Raw genomic sequence first — 21,895 nt, forward strand, 5'->3', positions numbered from 1 at the left:
TCCTACAAGAAGCTACCACTTGGCACAATGCTAAACCCTTCTGCTTTGCCTTGGGCTGTTAGCTGACTAAATGATCATTAATTCTTTGGAAATAACAAATACCTCTGAGATTAGCACTTTAATGTTGAAGGGAATCTATTTTGGTGCAAGGAATACAGTGAAATATGATGCCAGTTTTACGCAGTGCATTAATATTTCTAATTATCTTTAACACAAAAACTCAGTAATATCTATTCAGTCTACAATATACTTACTGAAGCATCTGCTGTGTCTAAGGCAGTCTCCAAACTCAGGTTGTTTGTTTTCACAATCTGCCACAGATCCACTTGCCCTGTTTTAGGTTACATTGTAAGATGTAACCAAAAGTATGTATTCTATTACCATCTTCATAAGCTGTTAAAACAGGTGGGGCAGTGTTCCTGATCTTCACCATGAGTCAGCCCTGATAACTCACTCAGGGGACCATTGTCACTGATGGACCACCAAGGTGTCACAGCATGACTCACAGAATTACAGTGTCCCATTGTGAGATGTCCCACTCTGAGGAGAGGAACCAAGAATTCCTGCCTGGGTATAATCTGAGTTTTGGAACACCATGGGCAGCACCTACCACGGGATTCCCAGAGGACAAGAGCTAAAGAACCACGACTGGAGAAGGATCAGATCTTTCTCCAGGATCACCACGTTGACAGAACCACATCCATCAATCCAGCAGGACTGCAGCCGCCATTTAATCACTCTGCTACCACCACCCTGACCAGCAGGGTGTCTGGTTATATTCTGACTCTGTCAGTTTAAGACAGTGTTTCTGTGTCATTGCCTTCATTTTAATTTTCCTACTAAATTGTAGTTCTGACTTGGAATCTTCTACTCACTTGCTTTCCAACTAGTACACCCTATAAATTTCCACTAATGTGTTTGTAAGTTGGGATGTTGGAACCCAGGTCTTTGGTGGGCCAGTTATAACCAATACCAGAAAACCAAAATCAAGACACATCCACTCCACAAAGCCATGAGAAGCACAGAAGTAGGAGGAGAAGGCAGAGGTTTTACATAAGACGATAGCTCAAGAGTCTAGGGTGGTTTTGTGCTGCAAAAATTTTTTTCTGAATCAAGTCAGACACCTCTAGCTTTCTCAACTAATGGTACTGATGACTTCAATAAATTTCACATTAGTATAAGTACTTACAAACATTATGGTGGGTCCAATCTGCAAGGATTTTGCACCTTGTTGAAATAAGATCAAAGTGACACATCAGTAGTTTCCTTTTGTCTTATTATAGCCAAAACTGATTGTTACTTGGCACATCATCTTGCTGGAACATCAATGGTGTCAGTAACTAGCGATTGATATAGCTGATTCCTTGAAAGTCATTCAGGAATCATCAGTCTCCTTTGATCCTTCAGGCTAATAAAGTGCAGTAGCCAAGCCAAAGGCATAATGATCCTTTGAGTTGGCTGGACTTCTACATTCACATGGTCTTTTTGTGCCTTTTCCAAGAAGCCATTAGAAATTTCAGGTGGTTCAAAGACAGTCTCAGAAATCTATCATTCCCTTCTCCAAGGAATTCTGTGGATCCAGCTGTACCAAGTCAGAGATGAGGGCCAGGTCCTCAGCAGGAATCCCAGCTCTACCATACCACCTTTGGCAGCAAGGGCACAGCAGCAGTGTAGCAGTTATGTCCTAGTTCCATTAAAATGCTCTGGTTTGATTTTCCTCTTAAATATGTCATCACCGAGGTGTTCCCAACCTCTCTAGCCGGGCCAGCAGCATGTCCATCTCCAGAGCCATCAGAGATTGGCTCTGTCAGACATGGTGGAAGCTTCCAGCAGCTTCTCACAGAAGCCACTTCTGTGGCCCTCCCACTACCAAAAACCAGCCTGTGCCAAATCAACACACACATATACTGTATTATCTACCACCTTCATGCAAAACACTGGAAAACAGATGCCAGAGAATAGGAGCTATGTAATTAACAGTCACTGTGAGGAAAATGGGAGAAGAAGTTAAATGAGGGATGGCAGCTGGGTATTCTCAAAGCTTCCATTTAGTTTTGAAATAAAGGTTGAGCCTTTTATTTGTAGGACAAAATTATAGGTTGAGCCTTTTATTTGTAGTACAAAATTCTATCTCATGTTGCCATAACCCAAGGGCTGACCTGAGCCCCATTGCTGTCAAAGGGACTGTTCTTCAGTCAGGGCATGAAAGCAGAGGTGCTCAGTGAGAAACATGTCATGTCTGAGCAGGCAAGGCACTGGCATACCCTCAAAATCACTAACAGCTGGCAGGCTCTTCCACAGAGCCATATATCCACCCCAAACCCATCTGGATTTTTTGGTATGCGCATGATCTTTTTAAGCATAATACTGTGGGATTCTGCCAGAGTAACAGTGGCAGGATCTGATTTACTACATGGCAAAGTAGGGAACTACCCTGTTTAAAATAGAATGGTGCAAGCTAGGGTATCACCAAGCAACTAACACCCAAGATCCCCCCTCATAAATCTGTATTACCAAACCCACTAAACAGAAGCATACAAACACTCCATATGTTCACCACCACCACATCATTGTCCAGAAAAATAACTCAGAACTGCAGTTTTAATTACGACAGTACAAAAGATATCTCTCTTTCATGATCTGCTTGAGTGTAATATACATGGCAAATGATATTATGTCTGTTTGTAAATGGCTTAGAAAAGAGTTAGGGGCTAAGATTATGCTGAGGAATTCTAACTTCTGCCTTTATGGAGCTTAACAGGGTTAGGCACCATGGCATCTCAGCCAGTCAAAACCATGACAGCAACACAGTGTACAAAATGACATCAAACCAAAAGATTTTCAGATAGAATCAAACTGGGACAACGGAAACAAAAGAAAAAATTAGCAAACACCTGCAAAAAAGCTGCCTAACAGTGCTCTAAACTGCATGAAACAGATATGATGCGATTCAATTTTTAAAGTATTTGCAGGAACAACATTTAAAAACATGGAATGAAAGTCTTTCATGCAGCAGCCATAATAATTCTCTTAGGCACAGAGAAGAATATTTGCTGTAAGTATGAGTATTCACTAGTCCAGAAGAAGAACATATCTATTTTCCAAACATTACCTATAGCAAAGCCTTATTTTTATGACAATGATTATTTTCATGCTGTTACAGTATTGAACTCAGTGACGCCAAGTTATGTAATGGGAGACTGAAAAAATCTGAAGCCTGTATTTAGAATTCAGATCATCTTAGCACACATAATTTAAGGAGTAATAGTCCTATTCTCTAAACGATGTTTCTCAAGCCTTTAAAGACTATCAATAAACCCAATATCACTTCCACCAGGAGCTGTTCAAAGCCTCCTTGAAGGGAGAGAGCACTCAGAGCAGAGCTCAATGATGTTTGCAAACTTCTCTCCTTTTTTTGGTATATTGATGTGCTGTGGCACAGATCCTATGCTAATAGTTTTCCAAATGTTCCTTTATAGCCAGACATTTACTTTTAAAGCTCCCTTTGCAGCTGAGAGTTGTGTCCTGGCCCAACACTGCCTCCCATGAGAAGCCTGCAGGGGATGGGGAAGTCAGCAGCTGATTTTGGCACAAGCTTCCCCTGGGGTGTGTGGATGGATGTCACCTTTTGGGTGAAAATCAAACACTGGCCTCTGGTTAAACCCAAGTCTGGGTTAGAAGGCACCAACAGTAAAGGTCAAAAATAAATGGGCCAGATTTCTGAGGCTGTTCTCCTTTCCCTTACACTGTCCTCTGGATTCTCAGCTGCTCTGAAACTATGCCTCTCCCTCAAAAAAACTTGCTCATACAGGAAAAGCGAACCAAATTCACCCTTCCTTCCCCAAGCCCGTAGAAATCTCACAGCTCAAAGCAAACAGGGAGCCACACATTCCCAATGGACCTCTTCTCCCACAGCACCACGATTACAGTGGAAATCAGAATCCTTTTCTAGAAAAGCTCATGCAGCAGTAGCCCACTGCCAGCAGTGTTACTACAGAACTGAAATGGGGTGAAGCACCTCCGGAATTTTTCATTTAATTGAACATTAGTATGGTTTGAGAATAACCATGCACTCCTACTACTGCGATCCTGTCTCTTATCTGAGCTGAAGTTAAGCAAAAGCATTTGCACTTTCCACTTCTAAAGATCATGCAAGCTGACTGAAGGGAACTTTCCAATTACTTCTGAGTGAGGATTATATAGATGAGGCCATAAATAATATCAGAGCTATTGAAATGACCTGACAGGACAGAAAGATTTATTTCATAGTTTATCTGAACACTTTTGTGAGACGATGGAATGAAGCTTGAATGTTCAATTTAATCCCTTCCTTGCTTTTTTATTGAGTCAGGAGATGTTTAAAGAAATTTATGTAGCTGTTTGAAAGTCAGAATTTTTAATAAGTGAGACAGAAAAAGAGATTACAGTAAGGAAAAGACGCAGATAACACAATACTGTACACAAGAAAAAAAAAGGCTCCCTATGAAGGCAGAGGGACAGAACATATTTTTTGTGATTTATCCACATAGCTTCCTTAATCACTGCACTTAAGGAAATGAGGGAAGGGGAAAGGACAGTTGTTAACTATATTGTAGAACTGCAATATATGAATGCAGAACTTCCCAAGGCACAGCATATAGAGACAGGGATGAGGGTGTGTATGCTGATCTACTCTGCCCAAAAGCAGAATTCTGTGGCTAACTTGTCCGTATGGCTACACAGACAGTGAAATAAAATGTTTATTCCATTAGTAGCAGCTTTAACTTTCCCTTCTTCAGGACCAATATTTCAGCTTCAACACTTAAATCTCAGTTTAAATAAGGGTGAGAAGAACACCTGGAGTCTTACACAAATTGTTTATAGGGTTGTGGGCATGTCTACTTGGAAGGACATTTCTCTGAATCTTGACTTTTTTCTCCACTTAAGATATGATTTTGAAATTGTTAAAATGCTGAGTTCATAATATCTCCCTCATTCACTTCAAATTTACTGTTGTTAGCTAATTAAAAACTCATCACAGATTTAAAAAAATGCAGAAGAATTTAGATTTCAATCTCATGTAACTGTGGCTTTAAAGACTTACTTGCAAGCAAAATATGATATATATGCAGAAATCTCTTTCCAAGTGTCTGCATGAAGCATAAACAGCAGTAATTCATCTCTAAAGGACAGCTAAAATATGCACTGCTTTGAATTCTTTCAATATTGTACACAAGGGATTGGTGAAGAGAATCAAGTGCCTTATGCTGCCTGGTTGTACGTATCAGATGGGTAACAATAAAAGAGAAAACAAAACCATTTAGAACTCTTTTAAGCCCATATGCTCAACTTCACTGGCAATAATTAATGATAGCTCCAATACTGCATGATTCAGGGTGAAGAACTGGAGACAGAATCTGTGCTCCTTTGGAAGAGTTACATAATCCAATCACACACACTTGCTGCCCTGCTTTTGGCACAGTTTAGTCCTGAAGATCCATGCGGATGTACAGATTTTTCCCTTCACATATAGCCAGTACAGATTAACTGAAAGTCACACACACTTAACCATAAACATGTAACAGAAGTGGAGTCAGGATCTCTGTCAGTATCCAAGCAATCCTGGCTGGTTTCAGGGAGTGGGAAGCATACATGCCAGTGTTGGAATAGAAAATGAGGAAATTATTCAGAGTTTAATAAAACATACATCTGAGTAACTGGTCAGGAGAATTAATGTATCCTATTAACATACCTCAATTTTAGAACAGCTCTCCTGAGGCTGGATGCTAGGTAGAGACACTTCTTAAGTCTCTCATTTTTTCTTTTCTTTTTTCCTTTTAAAAAGATCCTTTCCTCTCCACCAGAATGTTTTCATGTTGCTTTTCTTCTTGCTGAGAGGTGATAACTTACTCTAGCTTTCTGTTTCTCTCCTCCTGCCTTTCTGACATTATTTTTTTTTCCCCCAGACAGCTTTTTCCTTACTTCTATTCTCATTTCCCTACCTTTCAGAGGCTGTTAACAGAATGTTTAAGTGATAGTAGAACCTGTGTGCAGAACACTCTTAGAGTCCCTGGAAAAGGACAAACCCCCATCCCCATCTTCATAATTCCTAAAACATCACTGTGCTTTTTTTGAGACATCTAGATGTATTAACACCAGCATTATGAATTCTTTATGTGAATCCTTCTCTGTGTAGCACATGGAAACTAATCCAGGTAAACAGAGTTGTGCAAATAGAAGTGAACAGAGAGCAACAACTATGAAGAGCACATGGCTGAGCAGTCATTGCCTTTACGGTTGGAGCTGCAGGTTCTATGAAATCCCTTTCAAGATTGTTAAACATTTAATTGTACATAATTATTAAGCTTTAGTTCCTCATCACTAACTGGTTCTTCCTTAGAACTCCATTGAATCATACAATTCATGGCGAGTACATCAATGGCTGTAGAATGTTCTGGGTCTACATAATGCATAATTGCTCGAATTTATTCTTAACAACAACTTGGTGATAATGAATTAGCTCTTTTGTCTGAATACCCAGTGACAGCACATTGCAGGCAATGGGACAAGATATGTGATTAAAGCAATGGCTCTGCTAAGTTTCCATCATTTTCTGCCACAGATGGGACCAATGGGAAGCAGGAGAGGACTAGCTGGAAAAAACATAACTTGCCTTGGGGAAAGTTCACTTGAAGACAATAAATTGGGTCATTAGCAGCCCTGGATAAAATACCATGTCCAGATTTATTATTTTCCTGGTAATTTGCAATACCTTTGAAAATTTGGCTCCTTATCTCTGAGAAGTTGGAGAAAAGCACATTGCCTCCAGACACATGGAATACATACACACTACACTATGTTAAAAAAAGCCACAGCCTAAAATGCAACAATTAAAATTCAGGGAACTAAACAGGGAAAGAACAGATAAAAAACCTATGAGCATCTGTTTTCATTTTATCAGAGTATCTCAGTGCCTGAAGTTGCAGAGGATGGTAAAACCATCAGGTACAATGAACATGTCCATCCCTGGTACAGCTATTTATGAACTCATCCTTTAGGTAGTACAGACCAAACTTGAGATTTACTCAACAGGATAGGGCTTTGCAGGCTCCTAGGCAAACCACGAGCTTTATATATTACTTTTCTCTGGTAGGAGGCAGAATCAGACTATGCACCTCCATTTCCTTGGGAATAGCTAAATAAAACTTCGGGTTTAGACTTATTACTTCATAAAATAGAGAATAGATGAAAAAAGCAGGCTCTTCTGAACACCAGAAACAGCTAACTTTCACAGTCTATTTTACTCTCCTACCTTAACATGATTCCAAATGGAATTTTCTAGCAGAAAAATCAGAGCTAACTGCATTACAACAACAGCTTCTGGAATCAATTCCCTCTTTTCAGACATTTAGGCATATGTAACTAGAGCTTAGCTCTTTAGTTATAGAGAAATAAAACCAGAATAGAGTTGGTGCATAAAAAGTAAGCATATCTGATATTTGTTTTGTGTAAAATCTGACTATCACAGGGGTTTATTAAAACTATCTGTTACCTCAGAATCTGCACATACAGGCACAGACAACCAAACACTAAGAACCAGAAAGTATTTTGAAGTATAAGATACCTTTACATTAGCATAACTATATAGCAGGGAGTGTGCTGGCATAACTATTTCCATTTTTTAAAATCTTGAAACTTTTAAATCATACATTTGCCACGCAGGTGCATCTCCCAGATTCCCCACTATTACAAATTATCTTGCAGCAAACAAAACTGGAGGTCCAGGAGAGATTTTGGGGTGGGAGCCCTATGGTATACGAGCTCTGTTTTGTTCTGGAGCAAGACAATCTCCAGGACTCTGAGGTCTACATCTTGAACACATTCTGCCTTGGCCAGTTATTAGAAATAGCACATGTTAGCCTGAACTAGGCTATTTTCTCTCATGTACTGGTCCTCTACAGAGTAAATAAAGGTGCATTCACACATAATTAACAATTACAGACTAGAAATTTCACTCTGGCTATGTACCAAGGCTCAGATCCTGCTGACTTTGAAAGGGTTTTAAAATCAAGTCACTTACAGAACTTCAGGTTCAACAGTTTAACACTGGACATCTGGCTTTTTGGAGAGGACAGGGACAGAAGGGCCCTCTGATCTCCCACTTTGAGCTCTCATTCCAGAAGCCACAGGAGGAGGTCAGACAGCAGCACATCTTGAATTGGGCAAAGTCCAGTTCCTGACTGAGGAACTGACACTGATGGAGGGCCACAGGCTGATGAGCTGCTGCATTTTTTCATCACCTCCCCTGGAGAAAGCCTGTGCTGTGAATCTGGGATACACTCATAGTATCAACACAACATAATCACTTCTTGTTACACACTTCAGCCTAATAGACACAAGAGCTCTCCATCACCAATTCCAGCTCCCTCTACATGTACCTCACAGACGAAGCCATGCGTCACTGTGTTGAACACAGCAGAGATTCTGGATTTTCCTCTCTGCTTCTCAGGATGAAGCTGACATATAAATCCTCTGCTAAGGATAGAGTACTTCATGGGGGAAGTTTTATTGCTGATAAAGCCTGATTTCCAGCTTGCCACAACGAGGATGAAACGCAACACCATGGAACAGGCCTCCCAGCCTTCAACTAACAGTGAAATACCTCATGAGGTCACCTTCCTCCTCTCTGCAAACCCATGGTCTGCAGAGACACCACCCCATCCCTCTTCCTGCTCTTTCATGGCTGCAATGAAGGATACATATCCATCAGAAACTGCTTCCAGGCTCTCTCAGAAGCTGCAAACCTTCTGACAGATGGCTCCTCCTTCCCTCATCTGCTCTTAAACAGGTGATAAACATTGATTTTAGCACTTCCATCAGGCAAATCATTCCCACCAGATTTCTCTTATATAGACCAGGTTGAATTTAAGCCCATAAAGCTCCCAGGCTGTGGAGCTCAAATACCCTCAACTCAAATAATCCTACCAGAGACAAGTAATGCCAATGCCAAAAGACACAGAACTGGGCAAGAGGAGTGGTATCCATACTGGGGAATATACATGAACCACATCATGAAGGAATACTTGTAACTCAGGCCTGAGTCTCTGGGGATTTGGCAATGTTTTATTAATGTGCTGGCTCTCTATTCTTCTCATTTGAAACACAACTGGAAAACAAAAATGCATGAAGCTTCACACATCACACCAAAGGGTTTTATTTTCCCAAGGTTAAATGTACCAAGGTTGGCTGATACACAGAACAAGAATGAACAAACCTCAAGGAAAAAAAAAAAAGTAAAAAGAAAAATCACTTACTTTTTGATGGTGCAATTGTGTTTTCTCTTTGCGAACATCTGAGAGAATCATTCATTCATATTCTGAATGGGAAAAGGCAACTGAAACAGGTGGTCTATTACCAGATCCATTAAACAAGAGATTTATGCATTACATATCCATCTTGAGACAATTAGGCTGATCTTTTTTTTTTTTCTCTTTTATGGCTTCATTGAAAATTTTTGGCAATAAAGCAATTAAAAAGTAACTATCAAAGCATTTATCTATGATATCAAAGACAACCAGCCTTTATCAGAGAAAGGCTGCTTCACTTTCCATATTTAGAAAATACAAATTTAGAGGCAACATTCACACTTAAGACAGTGACATAATACTGCCATTGTTCCAAGCTTGAATGGTGAATGATGGGGTATGGACTATCTAAATCATTGTTTGCTTTCTCTTTTGGAAAATGATTCTTTTAAGTTTGACTTTAATCTCAGGAGGCATCCAGAGAAATGAAATTGCTGTAAAATAAATCTTGAAGTAACCTTGTTGCACGTGCTTTGGGTTTGTACACACACTGTCCTAATAGGGAAGCACAAAATCCACGTGGAATAATGATTTTAAAAGCTCAGGTTGATGTGACAGCTGGAGCCAGCCAGACACGAAAACATAAAACAATGTCTGCTGCAATCGGCTAAAAGTGCTACAAAGGTTTTTTTAAAGGTACTTGACATCAGCGGTGGAAACCAGTCTGTGACATAGTCCCCAAAGTCTCCTCCAAGAAGAGGCAACAAAAAGGGGATATGCAGAATGTAGTCCTGACAGTTCCCTTCTCTGCACCCCCCAAAGAAATCTCAATTTGTAGATTCTTTCTTCAACAACCAAAGCAGCCAAAGCTCTGTCTGTCAGTAACCTAAACAATGCAGGGACTGGACACACACTGACTGAGAGCAAACTACAGGGACTGATGGAATTGCTGCAGGTGTAAGAGCCTGCTGTGGCTGCCAGACTGTGCCTGAGCATGGCCTCAACCCTGGAAATAGTCAGTCAGGTTGGACAGGGCTCTGAGTGACCTGGTCTAGTTGAAGACATCCCTCCTCCTTGTAGGGGTGATGAACTAGATGATATTTAAAGGTCCCTTCCAACCCAAACTATTCTACAATTCCATAATTTTGGGCACGACAGGTGATTCTCCACCACACCACTCTCCAACCACACACATTGATACATTTCAACAGCAAAGATTAAAAGTGTATTAAAGAAACTGACAAATTAAATCTATTCTAATAATTTGATTATGGAATTTAAATTAACTGCAATGAAGTGGTGAACAGAAACAGAGAAGAGTACACTGCCAAGTTCATCAACATCTTGGGATTTTAACAAGAGCCTCAAGCTTTTTAAAATCTCCAGCCTCTTAAATCCTAACACAGTGGATGCTGAACCAGGAAGGGTCCTGAGAGATCAGCTCACCCATCCCTAGCTCCCAAGGCTGGCTAACTCTTAGTAAGCTAGCAAGACATAGCTGCATTTTTTACTGCTACTCTGAGTAAATTATTATACAGCCTGCTCTCTGTTGTGTGGATAGTCAGATGTGGGATGATCTGGAAAGCCATAAATCCATTAACATAAGCTCTATGGGATACACTGTGGGAATGGAGAAGCTGGATAGCAGTTCTTAAAGTGCAGTTCTAATGATGTACTTACAGGCAGAGAGCAATCTACATTTACAGAAAACAAAAGGCGAAAAGCCCCTTGAGTCTGATATATAAGCCAGTCTTGTGATTTATAAATAACCAATTCTTGATTTCTGAGAGCCAATAATTCCATATATCTTAAAAAGCAGAGTGCACAGCCACACAATATTCTATAGGATAAACCCAGCAATTACATTCAGTTCAGAGCAGGGCACACATTGCAAATGGAGCTCTTGCTCTTATTCCACCCTATGTTAGATAAGTTCAGTAGTTCTGGAAGTACTGCAGCACATTGTGAATGATGGATGAAATGAGAAATCTCTGCTCAGTGCACAGCAAGTAGCCAACTCCCTCCTGTACTGCATCGTTTGCTTTCAAGGTACTTAATATGCAACTTCAGTGAGAGACATTCAGAAAACCCCAGTGAGGCCATTTGTCTCAAAAATAAAAATAGAATGTTGCAATTTTGTCCCTGGGCTTCAGTTGTTTTTATTCAATTTTGATTTTATTTCTGCCTACCTCCATCCAGTGAACTCCCTTGTCAGGGTGCATTATGGACTCAAAACATAAACATCTACCACTGCTGGTTGCTCAGTTACAGAAGAAGTTTAAGAAACTGGTTGCTTCATCTCTCACTAATCAGACAATTTGTACTGCATGAATACTTCTTTTTGAAAATGTATCATAAGTGAATAATCCATCACTTTTTAAAATCAGGGGCCACAGAACTACATTGTTTTCTGCTGCACTTTGAGCAGCTTGATTTCTATAAAATATAATTCAAGCCACAAGCAGTTTGGATTGGTTTTCACTGAGATGATTTTCCATTAAATACAATCTGCTGGACAGAATTACCATGGAGGATGAAAGATTTAGTCTTTTGCTAACAAGCAGCACAAGTTGGCTTACAAAAATTTATGTCAAGGTTAAGTCATGGCTTCCCTTACGCTGGGTTAAAGAGTCAATACTCCCTGGCTATATTACTGTACTGTTTCAGGTTGTTGTATTGGGTACATGATCAGCTGCTATGCTGCTCCTGAAAGGCTAAAATTGCCAAAATCTGGCTATCTTATTGCTTTGTCTCTCTAGTCCCTCACTCCTGCTGGATCATTTGTATCATCAATTTACTACTTGCAATAACTGCAGACAATATATTATTTCCTACATGCATGGGCAGAGGTCAGAAGTTGCTTTATTCCTGTCTAAGTGCAATGGCCTCTGTTGTAATCCCATTAGGAATGTTTAAATAAGAAAAGCAATAAAACAGTTTAATACCTGAATGCACTGCTGCTGCATCTCTATAGTTAGTAATGGGGCATGGCAGGAAGAGAAAAGGATTAGCCCTATCACCACAATTCCTCCCACGAGGTTGGTTCCTTCAAAGGAGAAGACAGGAAATTATTTAGAGATTATATATAGTGTTACAGTTTTATTTACTCCTTTATTGGCACTGTAAGGCTGTACACACAGCCTTTATACAGAGAATTTATTACTAGATACAGAATTTCAGTCTAAAGATACAAAATTTGCCTGAGGAAGAACAGTAAGTCTTTCCTGTGCCCTTATGCCAGGCTCTCTTCAAAGTCCATGGACCAAGAGTGTGAGGCACATATTTAGCACAGTGGAAGTGTGGGATGCCAGGTTTGCTTGGATCAGCTGTCCAGGCTCCTTTCAGCTGACAGCATGGTGCTGGCTTCCAGGTATCAGGAAAGTGTTTATGTTTCTTTCTCAGCAGTGTCCAACCTCACTATAAATGTCTGGAAAATTGTTTTAAGCCATCATTAAAGCAACATCCACCGTGGGAATGCCCTGGGTGCTCCACTGGTCCATCACTAATTATCGTTCAGCCAATGTGGTATTTTAATAACACCCAGCTCTAAAAATGCATTTGTTTTTATGTACATATCAAAGCCCTGACAGCTTTATTTGCTTGGAAGGGAGGGTGGAACTGTTCCAGCAGACTTTCTATTTTCCACCAATTCCCTCAAGGATATTAAGGGCAGAGAGCAGAGTGGGTAATTCCCATCTCTGGGTAGAAAATGAGTCAGACTAGTTATGTAACAGAGGCTTTCACTGATTAAGAAGGATGCTATATTCAGGTAGACAACTGGCCAGAAACAGATGCTATTTGTGGGCATAACTGAGAATTAGCAAATTGGCTGTTTATTAAAACAGGTGTTTGTGGGGACTCACGTGTCTGACACTGCAGATGTGACATCCTGCTAGAGAACATTGGTTCCCTTCCCAGTTACACTTAGATTCAACTGAGTTGATGCAGGAACTACATTAGATTCAACAGAGTCAGCATCAGCTTTGAAAACTGGTGATTTCAATCAGAGATATAGCAAAAAAAACCAAACTAAAACCAAGTTTTTACTCATGCCAGCTGTTCTGTTGCCCACTTTTGATCTCAATCATTCATTATTGTGTCATCAAAAAATCTCCCAAAACCTGCTTAAAAATGCTTCTCTGGTTTCCATTAGAAGAACAACAACAAAACCCAGCAAGCAAACTCCTCGCACACTTCCAAAATTCCCAAAGATTTAGACAAAATACATCCTATTCATGCCATGAGAAACAGGAACACAAGGAGAGCAATGTCTCCTCAGATGGAAATTAGGCTCATGTCAGAGCAGGAACACTACACTGTCACTATAAGGCCATGCATCCTTTCCTGCAGGAGACATAATTCCCACAGATTCTTGAATTCCAGGTGTGTCTGAAGTGTCATCACTTGGATGCCATGGGCAGCAGGCGTCAGTTTGGGAGTTCACATCATTGCACCTTTTCTTTAAAAGGCATGCCACGGTGGCAGTAACATAGAATATCATTCCAAACATATCAGGTCATATTTTTTTGACCCAATAAAAGACAACAATTATTCTAATTATTTGTAAAACATTAATGATGGGTGTTTCTTCATGTGACCCAACATAGCCTTGCCAGACAGAAGTTCCTTTGGCTTGTACTGTAACAGAACACAGTGAACAAGACTGGGCCTGGATGTATCAATGCTGTTTTAGCATCTCTGTTCATAATGTAGACACTCAACTACTCTCATTTGTCACCCAATTTTTGCTGTGCCAGAAGTTGACATAAACAAAACTTCTGATAACATCACTCTGAATGCTTAAATTGATATTTCTGAACCTGATTTAATTTTTACATGGTTATGTACGATAACAGAATCGCAATTCAAAAATACTATTTGCACTAGAAATTTGCCAAAGCTCTCTCAATCAAAAGATATTTGTAATTTTAACTAATGTGGCCTTAGAAACAAGATTAATGGAAACTCTGACAGGGATTTCAGTGCTTGAGACTGTATGGTAAACTGTATGGTAACCGTATGGTAACTGTATGGTAACTATGGGAGAGGAAATAAAACGAAGAAGATACACCAATATTTACAAGTTAGTAACAGGAGAGTCTTATATCACAGAAAAAAAATTAATCTGCATGGTCAGTTTTGATGAAATGTTAGTAGAACACCTCACTACATAGCTGGCACAAGACAGGTGTTGTACAAGACAGGTGAGAACCAACATTCTAATACAAAATCATCACAGAAAACAAGATGCTTGCAAACTCCCAGGGAGGATTTACTGATATCTCCTCAAAAAGCCATTCCACTAACCTGAGGCAGCCACACTCGTTGTTATACACTACAGTGCTGTGATTCACTTGTGGATTTCCTGGCGTTTTTTACAGGCAAAACTATGACTGATGACTCCCAAGTGACATTAAAAAATTCAGGTGTTTGGAATCACGAGTTTGTTTAAGAGTTCTGACTGAGGAGGCATTTCACACAAGAGAGGTTAGGCTGTGAAGGTATGAGCTGAATTGTGAGACACAGAAAAACCTGACATGGAGAGAAGCAGCATGCTTGCCTGCCTCAGAAAAACTGCTCAAATGCTACAGATCCCCTCTCAGAGGCACTGTGCCCACAGGGTGAATAACAACTTGATAACTACACACCACTCACTATGCCAGGTGATATTTAGAAAAGTTAAACCACAGTCCTAAATAAAAGCACTTGGTCAGTGATCCTCAGTAAAGCAGATTCCTCATTGCACACAGTGCAGTCTCTTTAACTCAGTTTCCAAAGTGAGTTAAGCAGGAAAGGCAGGTGAATTCCAGTAAAACTAAACCACAAGTACACACTGCCCTTACAAATGAAATGCTCTGCCTACTCTATATGCATTCACTTCATTGGGGCAGTGCTCAAATGTTACAGCAAAGCAGTTTTCTGCCTGCAATGTTTTTTAATATCAACAATTTGAATGACAGGCTGCAGAATATTATCTATAAACTGGATTTCAAATTCATCAAAACAGATGCAGAAATCATTAAAAAGAGCTTACAGTAATGTGATTGGGAAACAGAAATCCTGATTTTATCAGCCTGCCCAATCATAACAGTTTCACTTTTCAAACTGCATATTGAGGACTTGACAATATGCTATTCAAAATAGTGTGTCAAATCACACTATTTTGCTAGAAGCATTCAGAGGATGTATCCAAGGAAACATCCACATGGACAGTCTTTTCCTTCATAAAGAGAGACAAAATTCAGAGAACAGAGTGCTTGCTAATATTTAATCATCTCACTAGTAATGAAAAAGGACACTTAAAACATCAGTTGTTTTCCTTCTTAAAATTAAAATTACTGCATCCTAAGTATTTAAATTCTCAAGTCAAACCACTGAGCTTGATCACAGAAATGTGAAAAACAATTTGGGTTTGCAAATGGTTACATCACATTTGGCCAGGAAAGCACGTAGCACCATTTACAAACTTCATCACTGACACTATAGCAGTAGCATATTCAGCTTACTTAAATTTGCAGCTCTGCTGGATATAAAATGAAATTTTCTTAGGCCTTTTAATTAATGCAGTGTACACGACCACAAGTGAAATTCGTATTAGAGTATATATAAAACATTGCTGAAGAATGTGTTTAGGCTCTTGTGAGCTGAAGTAACTGCACACCTGACTGTGCATCAATGAGATCTCCATGGATGTTTTCATGACTAATTATATTCACTTATTCATGGGATTAGAGCCAAGAATGTTAAAATGAGTAACCTTCTCATATAGTATAAGCAGATAATAAAAACCTACTCAGTAGCTGAAAGTTGCAGTCATCATTTACCATGTGGCTTGTTATAAACTAAAAAACCATGGTAGAAATCAGAGCACCTCTGCTGCCTTTCCTCAGATTACTGCTTCCTCTATTTTTTACTTTCCATCTGATTAGGGGTTCTGGGAAGTCACATAACATGTGTCTTCAGTAGGTAATAAAAATATCTCTTAATTTCAAGAGAAGCCTTGTTTTGACTGTCTTTCATTTGGTCTTCATTGGATTGCAATCTCTAACACGAAAACTGTAGCTCAATCTCATTCTAATGGTCGAAGTTCAATTACCTAATACAAACTATTTGTTTCTGCAGGATGGAGACAAGCACAAGGGTATTGAGGATGAAGGTAAGAGCAACATTTATCAAACGTGGATTAAATGAAGCAAAGATTTGGTGAGTGGAATTCCATTTCACTTCTTTTGAAAGACTATGACAGCTTTGATTTTCACAGCCTCTAAGATCATGACATTACGGTATTGAAATTTTAAGAAATAAGAATTATACCATCAGTCTTCATTTTCTGCATTGCTGCCTTCGGAACAGATTACAAAATACAATTTTCTATTATTTTTCAGTGAAGGAGGAAAAAATCACGAGAACACTTAGTCTAGATTTTAATCTTCCCTGTCCACTGAACAGCAGTGCTGTGATGCATGACCCTGACCTTTCCCAGCCCCGTATATTTTGACTGTTTGCCCACTCAGCTCCATCCCTACATTTTAGTGAGGCCGTAAACAAAAGATGTGGAATGGCATGCCCAGCAAATCACAGAATGCTGAAAAGGTCAAAATAGTAGTGCTGAATGTTTCTACTCTGTAATTTACAGAATATATGAGGCATTCACAGCTTAATAACTCATTCACATGACAAACACTGTAGAGGGAATGTAAAATGGCAGCACATGAATTTCTTCCAGTGACAGTGCTTCCAACAAGCATGGAAAATGGTGCAAACTTTGCCCTGTGGTTCTGTTTTCTGAAACATTAATATTGTCTGACTTTCAATGCACAATAGCATATGTCTGTGGATGGTGAAGTCAAATGTCTCTATGTTTGCAGTCAGGCTCAGAGCCCAAAAAGGCAAGGTCCCTGAGGCAAAAATCCAGTTCAAAGCTTTTTCTATCTGTACTCCTTCTTTGCCCTTCTTGGAGCACTTTCCCAATACAAGGTGATTTTATTGTCACAACATTCCTGAAAACTAGAGAAGCAATATCCTCACCTTAAATGAGGACAGAGCCCTGGTCAAGGTCAGGAGAGTTATGGCAGAAAAAAGCCCCAAACTCTTACTAACAGCCCTAAGCCCCTGCTCTCCACCAAGACCATCTTTTCTAGTACTTGTTCATGGGCTGAACTTCATTGGTGCACAAACAAATTTGTGCCCATTTCCCAGACACCAGTCAAATGAAGTAAATTGAGAAACCAAATTGAGAAACCAAACAAGCGATCCTTTAGCCAAGCTCAGCACAGCTGCATGTCTGTGGCAGCTGAAATGATGGTTGCACTGGTTGATGGCAGTTTAATCCTAATGAAATGCTACAGGTCCATGTGCTGGACACCCCCACACTACAGTCACCACTTTCAGAGGAAGATTTACTGGAGCAAGGTGATTGGAGGCATTCCTCAATCATCATGAGTTAGCTAATGCCCTTGGATGAGTGCCTTGGGACAACTCTAAGTCAGGATATACTGAAGTGTTTCCTCTTAACCACTTTCTTGGAACAAAAAGAAGACAACAGATGGATATATAGTATTGCTGTTTCAAAACTAACTGAAAGAGTGTCTGTCTGACACCAATTAATCAATTTTTTCTATACAGGCAGACTCATGTTACCCTAAGAGCATATACTGACCTAATATCTATTGAACCCAACATAAGCAATAAATAGTTTACAGAAGTACAAAAAACATTGGAAAGTGCTAAATCTTAATATCTGACATATCTGTCCAATCCCATGGATCCCAATGGGTGTAAAAACCATGGATACGCAGTCAGAATTCGGCTTGTCTTTCCAAGTCCATTAAAACAAAAGAAAGAAGTGTGCCAATGAACTGCACTGTTCCACAGATGAAAACCTGGATTAACCATACAAAAGGCAAAACAACTATGGATTTACACCAGCTGAACCACAGATCCCAGCCCAGGTCTCTGAAGTGCAGCATTTCACCATTATCCCCGAAAGAAGCAGGGATATTAACAACAGACCAAATTAGCATCAAAGCATTAGCAGTAATACACTTTGGGTATTTAGGGAACTACTTCTAAACCTAAATGTCAGACAATTTGTCTCTAATATTCCCTGCAGATTAGTACAGAATGATTGCAATAGATGTAAATCCTGCCTCTTTTCCTACAGGCACGTACAGCTGTGGAGCTGTATCCTTTGTGCTGCAAAGGAAGGCAGGTCCTAAAGTCCAGCCCCTCAGTTTCTCTTCATTTCCTAGTGAAAACTGCTCCTTTATGTATTTCTGTGCAGAAACACAGAGCTTTTTGTATGTGAGTCTGCACTGCTGGAAGGAGATGATTTTCCAGCACCAAATCTGGAGTGATTCACACAGCAAGTCTGAAACCTGGTGAAGGGAGGGGAACAATGTGTGAGGTTTGGTCCTCCCATGGGAAGAACAGGGATCTCCCAGCTTATCTGTGGGAGGAGGTGGATGCAGTGAAGAGCCATGGATGACTGGGAGAAGGTGTGGAGACAGCAGTGAAGGTACGAGCTTGCTCCTCCAGACAGCAACAGTACAGGGCTATAAGATGAAGGTGCAACATAGAGAGAACTGGGGATGGAGGGAAACAAATTTTTAGTGGTGTTGGGGTGGAAGGGACACTACCCACAGGTCTTCTCTGCCTTTAGTCCCATCTTCCCTCTGCTCTGCCATTCAGATCACTCAGACCTGAATTTGTGACACACAGACAGAATAAGGCAGTAGGACATGATTTGGGGCAAGACTGTCACTTATCCCCCACTCAGGCCTTGCACTAGGAAAGAACAGTGAGTCTCTGTGGATAACTTTCAGACAGCCTCTTTGTTGACTCAGGACCCACTTGGATCAGGTCACCTCTGATTCCTCAATGTTTGTCTCCTCCATGCCATCCCAGATGAGCCAGAAGGTGCAAAGCTCTGGGTCTGACCCGGCTCACAGAAACCCAGATCTCCCTCTGAGAGCCCCTGCCAAGCCCTAGGCTGGAGAATGCCTGGGAGCAGCTGAGGGAGGAAAGAAAGGCAGCCTGGAGTAACCAACATCCAGGATCCCTGGTACCCACTACATTCCTGAGCAGCTGTCTCACATGACCCTTTAATCAAACCCCAAATCAAAAGGCACATCCACAACACTCAAGAGGCTTCACCATGGACAATTATCAGTGCTCTTTTCACTCTGCAAGCACACTAAATAAGAATTTCTTACCAACTTCACTTTTAAATCACTTGCTCTACTTGAAGCATTTTACAGTTCAAATATTCTGTATTGCTTCCTGTCCAAGATCACCACTCTATTCAACTGCTTATCAAATACCTGTATCTTTAAATATGAAAGAATGCAAGATTTAATGAGCAAATCTGTAATGAGACAGTGCTGGATTGTCTTGAATAAATAGGCTTGGTATGAAATGAATGCCTCAAACATCTTGCAGGGTTTTCTTTGTTAAAAATTATTATTTAAGAGAGAAGTGGCATCTCACTGAAAATTGAGATTGTGGAAAGTGAAGTGGTATATTTAAAATGTCAGTAAATGCATGAATTTTCACTCCTCAAATAATTCCTTCCAGCCACTGTTGCAAACCAAAAGGGCTTTTTTTATTCCTGACTATTTTTAGTCGATTCCTATACCTGTCAGCAGATGTAACTTTGTACATTCCCTTGCACTTGTTTTACAGTAGCTCTATTGATCTCTATTGATCTGCCTAATAATGAGTCCCAGGGAATTGTGCTGTTAAATCTTTTAGAAACAAAATCTTTCTGAATAGTTCAGCTATTAGGAATAATGACAATCCTCATAAACTACGTGTTTTCTTTCCTCAGCATCTTTAGAAACAGAGAAACTACCATGACAAAAGCGAGTTAAACCCCTTGACATCCTTCCTGTTCAGTAAATGAATTAACACAGAGGATTCTTGCTTTGTTTTTTAAGACTCCTGCTACATTTCTTAGGTAAACACCTGAAACCAAAACCAGGACATAGCTGAAAAGAAAATGATATGTAAATTATATATTCAATTAATACAGACCCAAACATGCAAAATTCATTCCACTCAACTAACTCATTCATAAGAAGTCTAACTTAACACTGCACTCTCTGTAATACATGGTACAGAGTTAACAGATTTAGCATCCATTTTGATATTGTATTTTTAGCTTTTTTGATACTCTGTGAAACACACAAATGAAAAATAGCAGCCATGATGCAAGCTAGAGAACTCTGGCAGCTGTTTATACATAGACTGGCTAGATATAGATCCTTACAGATCTGTGTCCAGCCAAAAATCAGCAGAGCACAACTGTGCTTCCTTTCTCTCACAAATGCCTCTGTCCCACTGTTTCTATACCAGCTGAGAGCTGGCAGCACAACAGCTCCAGGGATCAGTGGGATTTTGGCTTCTTGGTGCTACTAAAACTGTGCAAATTCAAAGGAGAAACCTACTCTGTAATCATGTAATCAAAACACAGAAGATTGGTTTTCCTTTTTTCCATGTTCTCAAAGCACGAGGAGTGGACAGAGTTAGCTGGAAAAGAATGTAACAAATGAATTAAGAAATCAGCAGAGCAATGTACCAACATGTCATTTTTAGAGTTACAGCCCAGCATGCTCCACTTGCTGTCAGGCAGCTGTATGTGAAAGTAGATAACAGATCTTTAAAACTTACTGCTCACAGCCCCAAGACACCTGACTGAGGTCTCAGTCTTTACTCTTCTAAATCACATAAGGAATTCTCTAAACTCAGGGATTTGGCATAAAAAAATCCATAAACACACTTAGGTTTATATGGTCAAAGTAACAGCAAGCTCCTGCTCCAAAAAAGGGGCCTTTGAACAACTCAGCTATGAATCACACTGGCATACACTTCAATAAATTCCAGTCAGAGCTTCACAGGGGAGATGGTCTTCAAGGCCTTCTGCCAAAGCCACCCCATCTCCTGGGCAAAAGAGCTGTGTATTTTGGCCTGTACTATCAAATTTGATTTTAATGTCATGAAGAAAACTCAGGATTTATTTTTTTTTAGGAAGAACAAATATTATTTGTTAATACCAAGGTAGAGAAATATGAAATGTATCATATCACATACAACACAATCAAGAACTATTTTTGTACTGACCTCAATGCAAAAAAACTAAAATGCAAATAAAAAGGTTGAGTCTTTTTCTAGTTTTTTGTTTGTTTGGGGTTTTTTTGTTTTTTGGGTTTTTTTTTTACAAAAAGGAAGCAGTAAATGGACACCAACAAAAACAAAAAAATCAGTCATTATTTTCTAGGTCAGCCCAGAGATGAAATGATTGTCTGACTTGGTAAAGCAAATGAGTGAAACTGTTTTGGACTGTTTCTCCAGTCCTCTGGGATGCTCTTTTGTCCTCCTGTCAACCCCCCCGTGCCCCCATCTCTGGCTCTGTTTCTTCACCACAAGCAAATACAGAAAACAAAAAAGAAGCAAATTCCAGATTCTGCTTCTTTCTAATCTTGATGGGATTGGTTTTTGATCTCTGTCACATTCCAAAGAAAAACAGAAAACATAAAATACATGCCTGCTCCTTAAGAAGAACAAGGCAGGCTCGGGACCATGTTTGAAGCCTGAAGGAGCTCTTTTATCCA

General features: G+C 39.9%; 1 protein-coding gene and 1 long non-coding RNA gene across 10 annotated transcripts in view; both read right to left on the reverse strand.

Moving 5' to 3' along the window:
• The window catches only part of LOC135304397 (uncharacterized), a 30,228-nt gene extending 21,367 nt beyond the window's left edge, over window positions 1-8,861 (reverse strand). Inside the window, exons 1-2 of the long non-coding RNA XR_010365811.1 lie at window positions 8,739-8,861; window positions 8,418-8,495 (exon numbers count right to left, since the gene is read on the reverse strand). This is a non-coding gene — a long non-coding RNA (uncharacterized LOC135304397). The remainder of the gene's footprint in view (window positions 1-8,417; window positions 8,496-8,738) is intronic.
• Window positions 1-21,895, reverse strand: part of IL1RAPL2 (interleukin 1 receptor accessory protein like 2) — a 339,644-nt gene that overhangs the window by 71,644 nt on the left and 246,105 nt on the right. The gene's annotated exons all lie outside the window — the stretch shown is intronic.

Source organism: Passer domesticus, chromosome 7 (assembly GCF_036417665.1).
Source record: "Passer domesticus isolate bPasDom1 chromosome 7, bPasDom1.hap1, whole genome shotgun sequence".
Classification (NCBI taxonomy): Eukaryota; Metazoa; Chordata; class Aves; order Passeriformes; family Passeridae; genus Passer; species Passer domesticus.